The sequence below is a fragment of the Artibeus jamaicensis genome, unplaced genomic scaffold (assembly GCF_021234435.1).
Source record: "Artibeus jamaicensis isolate MK-2021 breed Jamaican fruit bat unplaced genomic scaffold, CSHL_Jam_final contig_476, whole genome shotgun sequence".
NCBI classification, from domain to species: Eukaryota; Metazoa; Chordata; class Mammalia; order Chiroptera; family Phyllostomidae; genus Artibeus; species Artibeus jamaicensis.
The window spans coordinates 1,319,729-1,341,450 of NW_026521853.1; the positions used below are offsets into that span (position 1 = coordinate 1,319,729).

Below are 21,722 nucleotides of genomic sequence, written 5' to 3' on the forward strand. Positions count from 1 at the left end.
TCACCTGTCAGTTTATTTTTATTTATTTTCCCTGAAAATTTTCTAGTTTACTTTTTAATTTTTAAATGAATTTTTGGAGTGATATTGGCTAATAAGATTATATAGCTTTCAGGGGATGGAAGGAAGATGGAGATGGAGTAGGACAGAGTGGATTCCAGTTCCCATACACATGGGAGAAAATCCTGGCAGATCTACTGAGGAATAGTGCAATCAACCAACATTTCCCCAGCATTTATGAAAATAAGAGACCAGAGATTGTGACAGACGGACCACACAGCTACAGGTCAGTGAGGTCTCTGGGACCTGAGTAAAGACAAGAGTGGGAGGGCAGCATCCTTGGCCACCGCCTAATGGCCTCAGAGCTGCCACCACAGTCGGGGTCCAGAGGCATTGGTCTGGGAACAGCACCGGGGGCGTCTGCCACGGAGGGAGCCCGGTACCCAGCGGGTCTAAGGCAGAATCTTTGGGAGCCTTGGGCCTACTGCAGGGTCCTTGGGAGAGAGCTGGCTCCCTCCCTCCCATTCTAAGCAAGGCTGGGCAACACCGGGGCAGAGACCTGTCTACTTAAGTTTACAGAGAGGGTAACAAGGACAAAGGGCCATGTTCAACTGCAGACTCTGTGGTCGCCAGCCTGCCAGCCCAGGAGGATTAAGAGGTGCATTGTCATCACCTGTCTGGCTGGGGATTGGGCTGGGCTGAGAGACAGGCTTTCTGGAGAAGTTTTTACTGGAAAGTAGACTGAGGTGTTCTCCTGCAACGTCAGCTTGGCTTGCTTCCCACCCAGCCTGGCAGTGATCCAGAAGAGGGGTGGAAGCACTTGAGTCCCACTACAGGACTGGGAAGGACCATGCCAGATATCTTGGGACCCAGGCAGCCTGGCTGGCATGCACACCTGTGCCTGTACCTGAGCCCACAGAGAGGACCCCCCAGGGTAGATGCTCTGAAAAGAACCTAAATCCCCTTCGTGGAGCACTGGGGAGAGTCTAGCTCTTGGGAGAGCACTCTCAGAAAGACTGCAGCAATCAACCCACAACCTGCTGCAACCAGAAAACCGGTTTGGACAGTTTGAAACCAACAGGGGCTTTTTTGTTTCCTTCAGTAACTTTTTTTTTAGTAATCTTATTTTTTGTTTTATTATTGTTTTATCTTTCAATACTTTGTTCCTCTCCTTTCTTTTTTCCTGTTTTAGTTCTTCTTCCCTTCTTTCCAAACATTACTTTTTCCTCCCTTCTCCTGCCTTTTTTTTTTTTTTTACCCACAAGAGACACAAACAACTGGGAACTGCGAAAAGACCAGAGTGGGACCCAAAAAGAGGGCATCCCAACAGTAGAGACAGAGAGACAAATTCCACTTTGCTATAGCAGAGAAGCCACAAGTTGCTGCATATTTGTATTATTTTTCATTATTCTCACTTCTTTTATATTTTAATAATATCTTTGTATTCCTCCTCTTTCTGTATAGGCTTCTTAGTCTCGGGTGGTTATATTGTATTATTTAACAGGTTTCCCCTGTTCTCTCCTCCACAGCATATTGCTAATTTTCTATACTTCATTCCACTTGTTTTCCTTTAGCACACTACCCAAAGTTCTATACCCCAATTCAGACAGATCACATAGAGTCTGTCATATGATTGTTGCTCTAATATGATTGTAAATAATAGCTGTTCTATACAACTGTAAATAATTCACAACACATCTCCCGGATCACACACTACACCTATTTACTATTCTTTACTCTCACTTTACCTGAAAATCTGACTGCCTGCAACCTCACTCCTTTCTAGATCCAACTCACAAGCCTTTCCTCCCCAACAAAAGTCTTATCTTTTGTCCACCCTTTCTTAAAGGTGGCAAGCTGGGTGGAAGATTACGGTTAACACTATATATACCCTAAAAATCTTCTACCACTTCTCTACTGACTGTGAATGTAAATAGCATAAAATACTCTTCTGCTGTCATAAACCATTTTGCCTCCCCTTCCAGCTGATCACACACACACACGACACACACACACACACATGAAAGGAGTAGGTGGAAGCAGAGAGCATCAAGATACCTGAAGGAAACTGTACAACTGAATTTCCCAGGTATTCTTCCACACAAGTTCACACCATAAACCCAGGGAGTCAGAACAGATAAAATTTAAGAAGCTTAGGCAAACAAGAAAAGTCTCACAAACAATGGGAAGATAAAGAAACAATCCCTAAATGAAATAAAAGGAGGAAGCCTCAGTAACAATGTTAGATGAAACACAGGCAAGTCAACTATCAGATATTGAATTCAAAGCACTGGTTATCAAAAAATTCAAAGAGCTCACAATGAGCTACCAAAAACTACAGGGGAGCTACAATGAACTCACTGCTAACTGTATCAACATGAAAAAGGAAATAGAAACTATCAGAATACAATTTCTGAACTGAAGAACACAGTAGAAGAAATCAAAGCAGGATTAATGAAGCACCAGATTGGATCAGCGAGTTGGAGGACAAAGTAGAAAAAAATCCCAGAAAGAGCAAGAAAAGGAAAAGAGGCTCAGAAAGAATGAAGAGGGTTTAAGAGAAATGCAAGACAATATGAAATGTAATAATATTCAAATAGAGATATCAGAAGGAGAAGAAGAATAACAAGAGATAGAAAACCTATTTGAAAACATAATGATGGAACACTTCCCTAATTTGATGAAAGAAAAAGTCACACTAATCCAAGAATCACACAGAATCCAGATCAAGAGGAACCCAAAGAGGCCCACTTCAAGACACATCATCATTAAAATGGCAAAATTCCAAGACAAAGAGAGAATCTTAAAGGTAGCAAGGGAGGAAAAAAAGTAACATACAAGGGAGCTCCAAAAAGGTTAGCTACTGACTTCTCAATGGAAACACTCCAAGCAAGAAGAGAATGGCAAGAAATATTTCAAATAATGAGAACTAGAGGCCTACAACCAAGGCTACTTTATCCAGCAAGGCTCTCAATCAAGATAGAAGGGCAAATAAAGAGCTTCCAAGACAATAGAAGTCTAAAAGAATATGCCTCCACCAAACCAGCTCTGCAAGAGATGCTAAAGGACTGCTTTAAGGAAGGTAAAGAGAGACAGAGAGGAACACAGATGTAAAACTAGCAATGAATAAGTACCTATCAATAATAACCTTGAATGTAAATGGATTAAATGCTCCAATCAAAACACATAGAGGAGACTTCCGCCAAGATGGAGGTGTAGGTGGAAGCACTGCACCTTCTGCATAACTAAGTTTAAAAGCAACGAAGTTTTAGCAACAAAAACACAGCCAAACCACAGAAAATTGAACTACACAGAAGTCCGACAACAACGAATTCTTCAGCCAAACCGGTAAGAGGGGCAGAGCCAGCATCAGAGCAGGGCCAGGCAGGAAAGATCCATGAGACCAACCCAGGACAGCAACCCAGATGCGCGAGCGACCCAGATGCACCAGCAGCCATGGGCAGATCCCAGGTGTGAAGAAGTGGGAGGACCCACTAAGGGCGCAAGGCAGTGGACCCACTGAGGGCTGACTGTGCTCACACATTCACACTCAGATAAACTGATGAAGGAGCAAGCAGTGAGACAGACTGTGCAGGCCCCAGTGGCAGGAAGCTGCAGAGGGAACTGCCATTGTCCCTCTCTGACCCCACCCCCACATACAGCATCACAAACCAGCAACCTGGGCGGCCCCGCCCTGATGAACATCTAAGGCTCTGCTCCTCATACATAACAGGAACAAACAGATTCAAAACATAGCTGAAGAACAACTCAGACCCCAGAGCCCATAAATCTAAGTGACAAAGAAATAGCCAAACATTCAGATGCACAGTTCAAAACACTGGTGATCAGGATGCTCACAGAACTGGTTGATTTTAGTCAAAAATTAGAGGAACATATGAAGGCTAAACTAATTGAAATGAATGCCAATGCACAGGAAACCAATACGAATGGTAAGGAAACTGGGACTCAAATCAAAGGAGTGGACCAGAAGAAGGAAAAAATGACCAAACTGAAAAGGATGAAGAATCAAGAATTCAAAAAAACCAGGAGAGGCTTAGAAACCTTCAGGACATCTTTAAACCTTCCAACATCTGAATTATAGGGGTATCAGAAGGGGAAGAGGAACAGCCACCAGTGGAAAACTTATTTGAACAAATAAAGGAGAACTTCCCCAATCTGGAAAAGGAAATAGACATCCAGGAAGTCAAGGAAGCTCAGGGAGTCCCAAAGAAGTTGGACCCAAGTAGGAACACAATAAGACACATCATCATTACATTAGCCAAAATTAAAATGAAGGAGAGAATCCTAGAAGCAGCAAGAGATAAGGGGACAGTCACCTACAAAGTAGTTCCCATCAGACTGTCAGCTGATTTCTCAAAAGACACCTTACAGGCAAGAAGGGGCTGGAAAGAAGTATTCCAAGTCATGAAATCCAAAGACCTACATCCAAGATTGATCTATCCAGCAAAGCTGTCATTGAGAATGGAAGGGCAGATAAAGTGCTTCTCAGATAAGATCAAATTCAAGGAGTTCATCATCACCAAGCCCTTATTATATGAAATGTTAAAGGGACTTACCTAAGAAAAAGAAGATAAAAAAGATGAACAATGAAAGAACAGCAAACTCACAGTTATTAACAACCACACCTAAAACAAAAGCAAACTAAGAGGACAGCTAGATCAGGAGCAGAAACATAGAAATGAAGATCACATGGAGGGTTATCAACAGGGGAGTGGGAGGAGAAGAGGGAGAGGTACAGAAAATAAATATCATAGACGGTAGGTAGAAAATAGATAGGGGGTGGCAAGAATAGTATGGGAAATATAGAATCTAAAGAACTTGAGACATGTGGTCATAAACTAAAGGGGGGAATGGTAGGGGAGGGAGTGTGCAGGGTGGAGGGGAATTAAGGGGGGAAATAGAATAACTGTAATGGCATAATTAATAAAATATATTTTTAAAAAACATAGAATAGCTGAATGGATAAGAAAGCATGACCCACACATATGCTGCCTACTAGAACCCACATCAGGACAATAAAACATAACAGACTAAAAGTGAAAGGCTGGAAACAAATTTTCGAAGCCAATGGACAAGAAAAAAAACCCTGGTTAGGAAATCTCATATCAGACAAAATATACTTCAAAAAAAGGGTCATAAAGAGAGGCCCAAAAGTTCACTTCATAATACTCAAAGGAAGAATCCACCAAGAAGATATTAACATCGTAAATATATATGCACCCTATATAGGAGCACCAAAATATATGAAGGAAATCTTAGAGGACTTCAAGAAAGATATTGATAGCAACACAATTATAATAGGGGATTTTAACACCCCACTATCAAAATCCTCCAAACAAAATATCAACAAAGACATTGCGGCATTAAACAACACCCTAGATGACCTGAACTTAACTGATATATATATAAATCCCTTCATTCCAAAGAAGGTAAATACACATTCTTTTCAAATGCACATGGAATATTTTCAAAGATAGACCACATGATAGCACACAAAACAAGCCTCGGCAAATTCAAGAAAATTGACATTATACCAAGCATTTACTCTGACCACAAGGGACTGAAATTAAAAACCAACCTCAAAGAAAAAAACCCAAAACACCCAAAATCATGGAGACTGAATGTTATGCTATTACACAACCAATGGGTCAAGAATGAAATTAGGGAAAGAATAAAAAAAGTTTCTGGAAACAAATAAAAATGAACTCACAACAACCCAAAACTTATGGGACACAATGAAAGCAGTCCTGAGAAGGAAGTTCATAGCAATACAGGCCTATCTAAAAAAGATAGAAACATTTCAAACAAACAACCTTGCCCTATGCCTACAAGAACTCAAGGAACAACAACAAAGATATCCCAGAAAAGTAGAAGGAAGGAAATAACCAAGATCAGAGAAGAATTAAATGACATATAGACTAAAAGCACAATTGTAAGGATCAATGAATCCAGGAGCTGTTTTTTTGGAAAAGATAAACAAAATCAACAAGCCATTAAATAGGCTCATCAAGAAAAGAAGAAAGAGGGCACAAATAAACACAATCATAATGAAAGCAAAGAGATTACAACTGATACCACAGAAATAAAAGGAATTGTAAGAAATTACTATGAAGAACTATATGCCAAGAAATTTGAAAACCTAGGTGAAATGGACAAATTTCTAGAAAAATATAATCTTCCAAAACTCAATGAAGAAGAAACAAAAGGGCTGAACAGACCATTAGAAGCAGATGAAATTGAAGCACTAATCAAAAAGCTCCTGTCAGCCCTGGCTTGCATAGCTCAGTGGATTGAGCGTGGGCCTTCGAACCACACAATTGTGGTTCAATTCCCAGTCAGGGCACATGCCTGGGTTGCAGGCCAGTTCCCGGCAGGGGACTCATGAGAGGCAACCACACACTGATGTTTCTCTCCTTCTCTCCTTCTCTTTCTCTCTAAAGATAAATAAAATCTTAGGGAAAAAAAAAAGCTCCTGTCATACAAAAGCCCTGGACCAGATTGTTCCCCAGAAAAATTCTACAAGCATTTAAGGAAGAGATAACTCCTATCCTTCACAGACTATCCCAAAATAACCAAAATGATGGAAGACTCCCAAACTCTTTTTATGAATCCCACATCATCCTAATTCCAAAACAAGATAAAGACACAACAAAGAAAGAAAACTTCAGGCCAATATTGCTGATGAACATAGATGCTAAAATTCTCAACAAAATATTGGCGAATCGCATCCAACAATACATTAAAAAGATCATACACTGTGACCAAGTGGGATTCATCCCAGGGATGCAAGGATGGTTCAATATTTACAAATGAGTCAATGTAACACATAACATAAACAAAAACAAAGACAAAGATCACATGATCATATCCGTAGATGTGGAAAAAGCTCTTGATAAGGTACAATATCCAGTCATGATAAAAATACTCAGCAAAGTGGGAATAGAGAGAGCATTCCTCAATATAACAAAGGCCATATAGAGATGGTGACGGAGTAAGTTGGAGCTGATACTAGCTCCTGTACTCATGGGTGAAAATCCTGGCAGATCTATAGAGAAACAGCACAATAAACCATCGGTTACCCAGCATTTATGAAATTAAAAGACCAGAGATTGTGACCGATGCTGAAACACCAGACGGCGGCAGAGTCAGCTACTGGAGCTGGGTCTCACGCGGCCCCTGTGCTGCTGCCAGAGCAACAGGCCTGGGAGCTGGGGAGTCAGGTACGGGAGCCGGACACTCCAAGCCCCTGTGACGGTCCTGGGAGACAGAGGAGTCAGGAACTGGAGAGGGGACACCCTTGTGCCCATGCCATAGCTACTGCCCTGGGCAACGGAAGGGTCAGTTGCAGGAGCTGGGACACCAAAGGCCCCTGTGACTCTGCCATAGAGACAGGCCTGGGCCCTGAGAAACCAGCTACGGGAGCCGGGACGTTCACAGACCCTGTGCGGCTGCCATAGCGATGGGACTGGACGCCAGGGAGTCAGGTATGGAAGCCAGGACTCTCCAAACCCCTGAAACAGCCCTGGGTGGCAGAGGAGCCCTCTATGGGAACTGGGACGTTCTCAGCCACTGTGCTGCTGCCATAGAGACGGGACTGGACACTGGGGAATCAGGTTCGGGAGTTGGGACTTTCTAAGCCTCTGTGCCACTGCCATAAAGATAGGACTAGACGCCAGGTAGTCAGGTAAGGAAACCAGACACTCCAAACCCCTGTGACGTCCCTGGGCGGCAGAGAGAGCCAGATACGGGAGCCGGGACATTCCCAGCCTCTGTACCCCCACCGTAGAAATGGGCCTGGGTGCTTGAGGAGGCAGCTACTAGAGCCGGGACATTCAGCAGTGGTAGGCGACCAATGCAGGGACCAGCACGAGGACCAGCGTGAGTGTAGGTGGAGATGAAGAACATCAAGAAACTTCAAGGAGTCTGCATCACTGAACTTCATAACGATCATACCACAGAAGTTTATACCATAAAACCAGTGTTTCAGAACAGATCAATTTTGGAAGCAGAGACTAACAAGAAGAGTCTCAAACAATGGGAAGACAGAGAAACAATCCCCAAATGAAAGAAAAAGCATGAACTTCAGAAAGAATGTTAGATGAAATAGACGCTGATCAACTATCAGACAGTGAATTCAAAGCACTGGTTATTACGAAGTTCAAAGAGCTCACAGTGAACTACCAGAAACTACAGAAGAACTATAATGATCTCTCTGCAAACTACAGCAACATCAAAAAGGAAATGGAAACTATCAGCAAGAGATAAGAGGAAATGAACAACACAATTTCCGAATTGAAGTACACAGTAGAAAGTTTCCAAAGAGGATAGATTAAGCAGAGGATAGGATTAGTGAGTTGGAGGACAAGGTAGAAAGCATCTCACAGAAAGAGCAAGAAAATGAAAAGAGGCTCAGAAAGAATGAAGAGGGATTAAGAGAAATACAAGACAATATGAAACGTAATAATATCCAAATGATAGGAATACCAAAAGGAGAAGAAGAAGAACAAGGGATAGAAAAAGTATTTGAACGAGTAATGAGAGAAAAGTTCCCTAATTTGATAAGAGAAAAAGTCTCACAAATCCAGGAATCACAGAGAGTCATAACCAAGAGGAACCCAAGGAGGCCCACTTCAAGACACATCATCATTAAAATGGCAAAATTCCAAGACAGAGAGAGACTCTTAAAGGCAGCAAGGGAGAAAAAGAAATAACATACAAGGGAGCCCCAATAAGGTTAGCTACTGACTTCTCAATGGAAACACTTCAAGCAAGAAGAGAATGGCAAGAAATATTTCAAGCAATGAGAACCACAGGCCTACAACCAAGGCTACTTTACCCAGCAAGACTCTGAATCAAGATAGATGGCCAAATAAAGAGCTTCCAAGACAAAAGAAGTCTAAAAGAATATGCCTCCACCAAACCAGCTCTACAAGAAATACTGAAAGGACTACTTTAAGGGAAGGAAGGATAAGAGGGAGACAGAGAGGAACACAGGTACAAAAATGGCAAGAATAAGTACCTATCAATAATAACCTTAAATGTAAATGGATTAAATGCTCCAATCAAAAGACACAGAATAGCTCAATGGATAAGAAAGCATGACACAAACATATGCTGCCTACAAGAGACCCACCTCAGGACAAAAGACCATCACAGACTAAAAGTGAAAGGCTGGAAACAAGTTTTCCAAGCAAATGGACAAGAAAAAAAAGCTGGGGTAGCAATTCTCATATCAGACAAAATAGACTTCAAAAAAAAAAAAGGCTATAAAGAGAGACCCAGAAGGTCACTTCATTATACTCAAGGGAAGAATCCACCAAGAAGACATTAACATTGTAAACATATATGCACCAAACATAGGGGCACCCAAATATATCAAGAAAATCTTAGAGGACTTCAAGGAAGATATTGACAGCAACACAATTATAGTAGGGGATTTGAACACCCCACTATCAAAAATGGACAGATCTTCCAAACAAAAGATCAACAAAGATATTGTGGCATTAAACAACACCCTAGATGAAATGGACTTAACTGATATATATAGAGCCCTTCATCCCAAAGAAGCTAAATACACATTCTTTTCAAATGAACATGGAACATTTTAAAAGATAGACCACATGATAGGACACAAAACGAGCCTCAAAAAATTGAAGAAAATTGAAATCATACCAAGCATTTTCTCTGACCACAAGGGACTTAAATTAGAAACCGACCCCAAAGAAAAAAACCCAAAGCACCCAAAATCATGGAGACTGAATGGTATGCTATTAAACAATTAATGGGTCAAGAATGAAATTAGGGAAGAAATCAAAATATTTCTGGAAACAAATGAAAATGATCTCACAACAACCCAAAACTTATGGGACACAGCAAAGGCAGTCCTGAGAGGGAAGTTTATAGCAACACAGGCCTACCTAAAGAAGATAGAAACATTTCAAACAAACAACCTAACCCTAAGCCTGCAAGAACTCGAGGAACAACAACAAAGACAGCCCAGAGGAAGCAGAATGGAGGAAATAACCAAGATTAGAGCAGAATTAAATGACATAGAAACTAAAAGCACAATTTTAAGGATCAATGAATCCAGGAGTTGGTTCTTTGAGAACATAAACAAAATAGACAAGCCTTTAAGTAGGCTCATCAAGAAAAGAAGAGAGAGGACACAAATAAACACAATCAGAAATGAAAGAGGAGATTACAACTGATGCCACAGAAATAGAAGGGATTGTAGGAAATTACTATGAAGAACTGTATGACAAGAAATATAAAAACCTAGGGGAAACGGACACATTTCTAGAAAAATACAATCTTTGAAAACTCAGTGAAAAAGAAGAGAAAATCTAAATACACCAATAACAGCAAAAGAAATTGAAGCAGTAATCAAAAAACTCCATCACACAAGAGCCCTGGACCAGATGGGTTCACAGGAGAATTCTACAAAGCATTTAAGGAAAAGCTAACCCCTATTCTCCACAAACTATTTCAAAAAATCCAGAAGGATGGAAAACTCCCAAAATCTTTTTATGAAGCCAGCATCATCTTAATTCCAAAACCAGATAGAGACACAACAAAGAAAGAAAACTTCAGGCCAATAGCGCTGATGAACATAGATGCTAAAATCCTCAACAAAATATTGCCAAATCGCATCCAACAATATATCAAAAAGATCATACACCATGACCAAGTGGGATTGATCCCAGGGATGCAAGGATGGTTCAACATTGGCAAATCAGTAAATGTAATTCATCACATAAACAAAAGCAAAGACAAAAATCACATGATCATATCAATAGATGCAGAAAAAGCTTTCTGTAAGGTACAACACCCATTTATGATAAAAACACTCAGCAAAGTGGCAATACAGGGCGCATTTCTCAAAATAATAAAGGCCATGTTTGATAGACCTACAGCCAATATCATACTCAATGGGAAAATCTAAAAGCTTTCCCACTAAGATCAGGAACAAGACAAGGTTGTCCACTTTCACCACTTCTATTCAATATAGTATTGGAAGTTTTAGCCACAGAAATCAGGCAAGAAAAGGAAATAAAAGGCACCCAAATAGGAAAGGAGGAAGTAGAACTGTCACTGTTGGCAGATGACATGATAGTGTACATGGAAAATCCTACAGACTCTACCCCAAAACTGCTTGAACTAATTAATCAGTTTGGCAAAACAGCTGGTTACAAAGTCAATATCCAGAAATCAAAGGCATTTTTGTATACCAACAGTGAATCAGCAGAAGGAGAAATCAAGAAAAAAATCCCATTGGATATAGCAAAAAGAAAAATAAAATATCTGGGAATAAACCTAACTAAGGAGGTAAAAATCCTGTATGCAGAAAACTACACAGCCCTGAAGAAAGAAATCAAGGAAGACACAAACAAATGGAAACATACACCTTGTTCATGGATTGGAAGAATTAACATCATCAAAATGTCCATACTACCCAAAGCAATATACAGATTCAATGTAATACCTATTAAAGTACCAATGGCATATTTCACAGACATAGAACAAACACTTCAAAACTGTATATAGAACCATAAAAGAGGCCGAATAGCAGCTGCTCTTTTGAGAAAGAAGAACAAAGTAGGGGGGATCACAATACCTAATATCAAACTGTATTACAAAGCCACTGTAATCAAAACAGCCTGGTACTGGCATAAAAACAGGCACATAGACCAATGGAACAGAACAGAGAGCTCAGAAATCAACCCAACTCTCTACAGTCAATTAATATTCGACAAAGGGGGCAGTAACATAAAATGGAGTAAAGATAGCCTCTTCAACAAATGGTGTTGGGAGAACTGGACAGCTACATGCAAAAAAATGAAACTTGAGCACAGACTTACACCATACACCAAAATAAATTCAAGGTGGATAAAAGACTTAAATGTAAGTTGTTACACCATTAAAGTCCTAGAGGAGAACATTGGCAAGAAAATCTCAGATATTCCACGCAGCAACATTTTTACCAATATGTCCCCTAGAGCAAGGAATATAAAGGAAAGAATAAACAAATGGGATCTCATCAAAATAAAAAGCTTCTGCATGGCTAAAGAAAACAGTATTAAATTAGCAAGACAACCAACTGTATGGGAAAACATATTTGCCAATGATACCTCAGACAAAGGTTTAATCTCCAAAATATACAAAGAACTTACATGACTCCACTCTAAGAAGACACCCAAGCCAATTAGAAAAAGGGAAAAGGACTTGGACAAACACTTCTCCAAGGAGGACATACAGAACATTCAGAGACACATGAAGAGATGCTCAATATCGTTAGCTATCAGAGAGGTGCAAATTAAAACCACAGTGAGATACCACTTTACACTAGTCAGGATGGCTATCATTAACAAAGCCACAAACAACAAATGTTGGAGAGGTTGTGGGGAAAAAGGGTCCTTAGTTCACTGTTGGTGGGATTGCAGACTGGTACAACCATTATGGAAAACAGTATAGAATTTTCTCAGAAAAATAAAAATTGACGTGCCTTTTGACCCAGCAATTCCACTGCTGGGATTATATCCTAATAATCCTAAAACATCACTATCAAAGAATCTATGCACCACAATGTTCATAGCAGCACAATTTACTATAGCCAAGATTTGGAAGCAACCTAGGTGCCCATCAGTAAATGAATGGATCCAAAAATTGTGGTACATATACACAATGGAATTCTATGCTGCAGAGAGAAAGAAGGAGCTACTATCATTTGCAACAACATGGATGGAACTGGAAAGCATTATGCTGAGTGAAATAGGCCAGGTGTTGAAAGACAAATACCATATGATCTCACCTTTAACAGGAAGCTAAACAACAAAACAAACAAGCAAGCAGGAAAAACAACCCAAAAAACAAAGACACTGAAATAGAGAACAAGGGGATAGTGACCAGAGGGGAGAAGGAAGGGAAGTTAAGGGGAAAAAAGGGGGAGGGATTTGGAGGAACAAACAGGAAGGCCACAGGGATGAGAACTAAGGGGGGTGGAAATGGGAGGGAGGTGGGGAGCAAGGTGTGGGGGAGGTGGGAATGGGAAAAATAGACAAAAAGCTGTACTTGAAAAATAACTAAATAAAATTTTTTAAAAATGTAAAAAAATAAAGGCCATATATGAGAGGCCTACAGCCAACATCATACTTAATGGGCAAAAACTAAAATCTTTTCCACTAAGATCAGGAGCAAGACAAGGTTGTCCACTTTCACCAGTTTTATTCAATATAGTATTGGAAAATTTAGCCACAGCAATCAGACAAGAAAAGGAAATAAAAGGCATCCAAATAGGAAAGAAGGAAACAGAACTTTTATTTTTTGCAGATGACATGGTAGTGCACATGGAAAATCCTATAGATCTACTCCAAAACTGCTTGACCTAATAAATGAATTTGGCAAAACAGCAAGATACAAAGCCAATATCTAGAAATCAAAGGCATTTTTGTATAGTAACAATTGAGTAGCAGAAGATGAAATCAAGAAAAAAAATCCCATTCAATATAGCAAATAAGAAAAATAAAATATATTTGAATAAATCTAACCAAGGATGTAAAAGACCTATATGCAGAAAACTACACAACACTGAAGAAAGAAATCAAGGAAGACACAAACAGAAACATATATCTTGTTCATGGATTAGAAGAATTAACATCATCAAAATGCCCATGCTACCCAAAACAATTTACAGATTCAATTCAATACCTATTAAAGTACCAATGGCATATTTCACAGACATAGAACAAACACTTCAAAAATTTATATGGAACCATAAACGACCCCATATAGCAGCTGCAATTTTGAGAAAGAAGAATAAAGTAGGAGGAATCACAATACCTGATATCAAACTTTATTACAAGGCCACTGTAATCAAAACAGCCTGGTACTGGCATAAAAACAGGCACATAGACCAATGGAACAGAACAGACAACCCAGAAATAAACCCAACTCTCTACAGTCAATTAATATTCGACAAAGGGTACAGTAAAATAAAATGGATTAAAAATAGCCTCTTCAACTAATGGTGTTGAGAGAACTGGACAGGTACATGCAAAAAAATGAAAATTGAGCATCAACTTACACCATACACCAAAGTAAAGTCAAGGTGGATAATAGACTTAAATATAAGTGGTGACATCATTAAAATCCTAGAGGAGAACATTGGCAGGAAAATCTCAGCTATTTCATGCAGCAACATTTGTACTGATATGTCCCCTAGAGCAAGGGACATAAAGGAAAGAATAAACGAATGGGATCTCATCAAAATATAAAGCTTCTGCATGGCTAAAGAAAACAGTATTAAGATAAAAAGAGAACCAACTGTTTGCAAAAACATATTTGCCGATGATACCTCAGACAAAGGTTTAATCTCCAAAATATACAAAGAACTTACATGACTCCACTCTAAGAAGACAACCAACCCAATTAAAAAATGGGAAAAGGACTTGAACAGACACTTCTTCAACGAGGACATACAGAGGATCCAGTGACACATGAAAAAGATGCTCAATACCACTAGCTATCAGAGACATGCAAATTAAAACCACAATGAGATACCACTTTACCCCTGTCAGAATGGCCATTATAAACAAAGCAACAAACAACAAATATTGGAGAGATTGTGGGGAAAAGGGGATCCTAGTTCAGTGTTTTTGGGATTGCAGACTGGTAAAATAACTATGGAAAACAATATGGAATTTTCTAAGAAAACTAAAAATGAACATGCCTTTTGACCCAGCAATTCCACTGTTAAGAGTATATCCTAAGAACCCTGAAACACCAAAGCAAAAGAACCTATGCACACCAATGTTCATAGCAGCACAATTTACAATAGCCAAGAGTTGGAAGCAACCTAGATGCCCATCAGTAAATGAATGGATCAAAAACTATGTTACATTTACATAATGGAATTCTATGCAGCAGAAAGAAAGAAGGAGCTCCTACCCTTTGAAACAGCATGGATGGAACTGGAAAGCATTATGCTGAGTGAAATAAGCCAGGTGGTGAAAGACAAATACCATACGATGTCACCTTTAACAGGAAGCTAAACAACAAAACAAACGAGCAAGCAAAATATGACTAAAGACACTGAAATAGAGCACAGGCTGACAGGGACTAGAGGGGAGAGGGAAGAGAATCATAGGGGAAAATGGGAAGGATTCACAGGGACAAATATTAAGGACACATGGACAAAACTAAGGTGAAGGGGGAATGAGAGGGAGGTGGGGACTGAGGGGGTGGGCAGGATTTGGAGTGTAAGACAAAACTGTACTTGAACAATAATTAAATAATTCTAAATTTAAAAAAAGGTTATATAGCTTTCAATTTTACAATTCTATAATATATGGTCTGTATATTGCATTGTGTGCCCACCACCCAAAGTCAAATCTTCATTTATCAGCATATATTTAATACCTTTTACCATTTACTATCTTCCACCCCCCTTTTTGTAACTACCACACTATTTCTGTGTCTATAAGCTTTCATTTGTTGCTTTTAGTTTTATATCCCATATACAAGTGAAATTATACAGCCCTTGACACTTTTTCTGTATGACTTATTTTGCTCAGTTTGATATTCTCAATATCCATCTATGTTGTCACGAATGTCAGTATTTCATCTTTTCTATGGCTGAATAGAATTTCATTGTGTGTATATATACTACATCTTCTTTATTCAATATTCTATTGAGGGACACAGGTTGTTTCCATGTTTTTGCTACTGTGAATAATATTACAATGAGCATAGTGATGATATTTCATTGCAAATAATTATTTTCAAATTTTTTAAATACCCAGAAAAGAGGTTTCTAGTTCATATAATAACTCTATTCCTAATTTTGTGAGGAATTTCTATAATGTTTTTCCCAATGTTTGTACCAGTTTACATTCTCACTAGAATTGAACAAGGGTTCCTTTTTCTGTACAACCTCTATAAGAGAGGTTATAATACTTGTCTTGTTGACAGTAGCCATTCTAACAGATGTGAGATTGTATCTCACTGTAGGTGTGATTTGTATATCCCTAATAGCTAATGAAGTTGAGCATATTTTTATATATCTGTTGGCCATTTATATGTTTTCTTGAGAGAAACATCTTTCTAGGTCCTCTGCCCATTTTTAATTGGATTGTTTGTTTAGAGTTGAGTTGTATGGTTACTTATATGTTTTTGATATTAACCTCTTGTTGGAGCTGTTGTTTGTAAATATTTTCTCCTATTCAATTGGTTGCATTTTTGTCTGGGTTTTTTTTTGATGTTCAGAAGGGTTTTAGTTTGATATAGTTCCATTTAATTTTTTATCTTTACTTGCATTGCCTTGCTGTCAAATTCATAAATTTTTTTCTAAAATCAATTCCATAAGTTTAGTAGTTATATTTTCTTCTACATATTTTCTTGTTTCAGGTATTTGATCCAGTTTGACTTAATTTTTGTGTATGGGGACAATATATAATCTAGGTTCATTCCTTTGCATATGGCTTTCCAATTTTTCCAGCAACATCTATTGAAGAGGTTTTCTTTTCCTCATTGGACCTCCCTCTTTGTCTCCTTTGTCAAAAATTATTTGACTATACACATCTGGGTTTATTTATGGGCTTTCGATTCTGTTCCATTGGTCTGTGTGTCTGTTTTTCTGGCAATGCTATGCTGTTTTGATTATTGTTGTTTTGTGATATACTTTGGAATATGAAGTGTGATGCTGCCAGCTTTGTTCTTTTTCTTCAGGATTACTTTGACTACTCAGGGTCTTTGTGCTTCTATGCAAATTTGATGGGTTGTTGTTTTTTTTTTGTCCTATATCTTTAAAAATGTCAGTGGAATTTTAATGAGAATTGCTTTAAATATGTATATTCCTTGGGTAATATGAACATTTTAAGTGTGTTGATTTCTGCAAACCATGTACAGGGAAGATCTTTCCATTTTATTGTGTCATTTTCAATCTCGTTTAATAATGCTTTGTAGTTTTTAGTACACCCTTAAGTAAATTTATTCCTAGGTATTTTGTTGTTGTTGTTGAAATTGCAAAAGGAATTTTTCCATTTCTTTTCTTGAAATTTAATTGTTATTATATACAAATGCAATAGGCATTTGTACATTGATTTTATATCCTGTACTTTACTATATTGGATAATTGTGTCTAAAGTTTTTTGGTAGACTCTTTAGGATTTTCTATATAAAAAAAATCATGTTATCTGCAAAAAGTGACCATTTCACCTCTTCATTTCCATTATGGATGCCTTTTATTTCTTTCTCTTTCCTGATTGCTCTGGTAAGACATCCAGCACTATTTTGAATAAGAGTGATGAGAGAGGACATCCTGGTACAAAATACAGTGCATTATTGATATACTTTAAATAATTCAGGTTTGGATTGACCAAATTATTTAATTTTAATTCTACTTCTGCCCTAACTTAAGGTATTATAAGATAAGTGGTTTTAATTCTGTTACCTAGCTATGAAACACAAATTCTATTATCTGATTCACTAGGTAGCCTTAGGCTGATGGGTTCAGTACAGTCAAGATGTGCATTACTATACAAAATAAAATGTCATCAGTATTATTAAAATCCAGCTAGGTTTCTTACCTTTGTTACAAATTCCATTTCTTTAATCTTGTATTTTTATTAACATTTCAAATTATGGTAACTAAAGTCATTTTTAACTATAAAATATGAAAAATTGTATTGGTTCCTCTTTGATATGTTTTTATAAAAGCAGACCATTCTCATGTTTAAGTTGTTGGCATCCATAAAATATATCTTATTTAGAGTTTGCTGGAGTATTGCTCATTAAAAATCTTAATGCATTTTAATAAAGTAGGCATTTTGTCGGTTAAGAATACAAGTTTCTAGCAATGAAAACATTTTTGTACATATATAATGCCAAAGTCACAAATTTTATTAAAATGTTAAAGTTAATTTGCTAGCTTTTCATTTATAAAAAGCATTTCTAAAACAAAACTTCTATAAGAAACAGCAGTAAATAAGAAGTAACTACACAGATCTTCAAAAACATTCAACATACATTTTTATACTAGGTATACACAATGATCTCTTAATAGTAATGTTCTTTGCAAAGGCCTAGTCATTATTATACCTCTTCCTATTAGAGTCCTCAAAACTCACCTTGAATCTCTAAGTGAGGCAGTGGATAACACTCCTGAATCAGTTGAAAGGCCTGAACACAGGAAAATATTTTAGAGAATGTGCTCACTGCTATCTGTTAAACTTTTTGTAAGAAGCTTGATATTTGTATGTTTCATGAACAATAGTTGCAATAGAAGCTACTCCTCTGATCTCTGAGACATGCTGTATGCAGTGTCACCAAATTATGACTTGTATTAGACCATTATAAACATCATAATTGGAATATTCAAGAGATATTTTTATATCTTTATTACAACTCCTAAAAAGCAATCTAGGAAACTGTCATTTAAGAAATCAAAAAAACAGTAATGTTGAATCAGGTACCACTCCTCTATGTTTGTGTAATGAAATCAATTTTAAAAGTCTGAGGAATGGTGCATCCTGTATTACAATTTTATAAAGGCATCAAATTTTCTAGTGTGAAGCACAAACAGTGAAAGATAGCCTTGTGGCATATTTTTTTTATTTCTTTACAAATAAAAAGTAACCCAGTATAACAGGAGAACTCTCCACCCCCAGAAATGGGGAAGGGTGAAGAAGCACTGAAGACTGCTCATGCATGTGTCACTCTGGCAACCAAGATGATGTGCACGAGATAGAGAAAGAAGAGGCATAGCAAGGCTGGTGCCAAAAACTGGTAAGATGAATGGATCAGAAAAATATACCTTCCCATTAGCTTCTTCCATGCTGGAGATTCTGGGGGAATCTTTAAAAGGAAAGCATGTGGGAATGCTGCTCTCTTTTGGATTCTCCCCTCTTTCCCCAATGACAGGGGATGGAGTTCCTGAGCACTGGACCTTGGGGACTGGGTGGCCAGGGAACATTCCCAGGGCCACTCCCTGAGTGCTTCAAGGTAGGCCTAGAATGTAGTGAGCTCTGGTAAAAGGGGAGGAGAGGAGGCTCAGGCTGGTGGGCTTGGGGAAGTTTGGGCCAGTGACAGGGAGAATCAGCCTGGCAAGCCCCACATCTTTCCTCCAGGCAAGGAACCATAGTGGCTGCTACCCAACTATAGCCTACACTTGGGCTCTGGCCAGCAAGCACTACACCCCTCCCTCAAATGGGGAACCCCAGGCAGCTGCTGCCAACATTCTGCCCATGCTACCAGTTCAGGCCAGCAAACCCTTCCTAGATTGGAAGCCCTGGTGGCTGCTTCCCACGCATGCCCCATGGCAATGCTGGCCAGTCAGATATGGCCCCAGTGCAGAGTAGGATGGTCAGGCCTTGTCCCTCCCTGACCATTTCATTCCTAACCAAGAGCACTACAGGTACTGGGAGCAAGGCTGGTAAGAAGGGTACAGTGGGATGTGGGGAGAGGAGATTCTGCAGGTCTCGGGAAGCAGGTCTTGGGAGGTGGTAAGGCCAGGCTACAAGCCCTGAGACCATCCCCTGTGTGTGTAGCTATGGGAAACTGCTGAGGCAGCCACTTGCCAGACACCTGCTTGCTCCTCTAGTGGCAGGAACAGGGGATTGGCATCGAGAAATCTATGTATATCTACAATAAATAAAAATTCAATTTTCCTTTCCACTGGACTCTGTCTCCAGAGTTATTGCCTATGGGCAATAGGCAGTGGGACCCCACTAGTTTGGTTACAGTAGTGGTGTCCAATATGGGGCCTTAGTTACTTGTGGCAGGTTGACCTCTTCTCCATTCAGTGGGACTGTGGGGCTTCCCAGTTGCTGGGAATTCCTCTAAACACCCACTAGGGGTGGAGGCCACTTAAACATACCTGGCAGGTGAAAAAGAAATAGGTCTGGGAAGGGAATATACTTGGGGAAGGAGGAAAGACCCCCTGAGATTTAGGACTATGAACCTATGAACCAGGGTCCAGGTAAGAACTGGCCATTTGAGGGGAGACCATTGCTTGGATTTACTGTGAGACTAGTTGACAGAAAAACTTGCTTGTGAGCATTTGTTAAAATAATGGAGTCTGGATGCCAGATTTCTCTGTATGTTCCCAGGTTGCCTGGCTTCTTTTGGTCATAGGGTTGGGCCAATTGTATATCTGGGCCAGCAGAGGCCATTCTAGGTTGATTTCTGGAGGGAGCCCACTGGGTAGAATTCTAGGGGACTGAGGTACATATACCCATTATCCAATGTGCAAGAAAGTATTGATTTATTACTGTAATATCTCATGGTCCATGTTGGATTGTGGGGTAAGGTGGCCCATAGATGGTTCTCTAGATGACTGTACTAGTATGCAAATATTCAGTTGGTTGCCTTTTTTTTTTGTCTGTTTATTTTGCTGTGCATTAGAGTTTTGTGGATGGAATAACATTGGCAACAGTTACATAAATGGGATGAAATCGGCTATATCAAAGAATTTATGTCATTACATAATAGGATTTCACTAGAGACAAAGATCCAGGTGATGATGCAGAGAAGGGAAGGGGTCTTGAAACCTCTCCCTGATAGTATACATGAAGAGAAGGAGAATGAGGAAATAAGCTTCATTAATGCCTTGAACTCAAGAGACACAAGGTTCATAGCAGGAGAAACCCCTCCATTATCATCCCCACTGCAAGCTGCCCCTGAAATAGAACCCAAAGAGGCAATGGCTCCACCCCTGTATGATGAAAGATGAGGCTTCCCCTCAAAAACCTACCAGGGAACCCAATTTGGCCAGGGAACCTCCCTATCCCATAGGCAGTGTAAATCAGGAAGACCAGCCCACTGGATAATATTGGGCTCATGCCTGATCTCCACTATACTCTTACTGAATTGGAAGAATTCCAACCCCTCCTACAGGGATGATCCTCAGAGAGTGGCATATCTTATCACCTCCATTTTTGCCACTGAACATCCAACAAAGGCAAGATCTGCTCAATGTCTTGTTAACAATAAATGAGAGCTGACTGGCTATGAATAAGACTAATGAAGAGGCCCAATAGCTCCACCAAGAGAATCCCAATGGGACACCCATCATAGCTAGGGCAATTACCTTCACAGAACCTGACTGGAACCCAAATGGTGAGGGCCTAGCCTTTCTGAAACATTACCAAAAGTGTATCCTATTAGGGCTTAAGAAAGGGGTGCCTAAGCAAAAGAGTCTGAATATGATACAGGCCCTCTAGCAAAAGCCATTGAAGACCCTTCTGAATTTTTAAACAGGATTAATGAGGGCCATAGAAAGCACACTGATGCAGATCCTTAGGAGCCAGACAATGTGCAGATGGTGAACATGACTTTCATTGGGCAAGTGCCCAGGTATCAAAAAGAAACTCCAGAGTTTAGACTCAGAGCATTGGGAATGAATCCCTCTCAGCTGGTAGACATAGCCTTTAAACTCTACAATGTATGGGAAGCAAGGAAAGTAAGGCAGGCCATGCTATTTTTAAAAACAGGGTGGTGAGATCAGAAGAGATGGGACCCTAAAAAAAAAAAAAAAAGAGAGAGGCCCACTAGGGGCCAATCGATGTGCCCATTGCAAGGAGGAGGGCCATGGGAGAAAGGAGTGCCTGAATATCAAAAGGGAAAGTAGAGATGGAAATCCTAACTAGGAAATGTTAAAAAGGCAAGGGGAGTCTGATGACAGATAAGGATGCCCAGGGGCTCCCTTGGAC

General features: G+C 39.4%; 1 pseudogene; it reads left to right on the forward strand.

Moving 5' to 3' along the window:
- Nucleotides 1-350: 350 nt before the first annotated feature.
- The window catches only part of LOC119039054 (rab-like protein 6), a 31,320-nt pseudogene continuing 9,948 nt past the window's right edge, over nucleotides 351-21,722 (forward strand).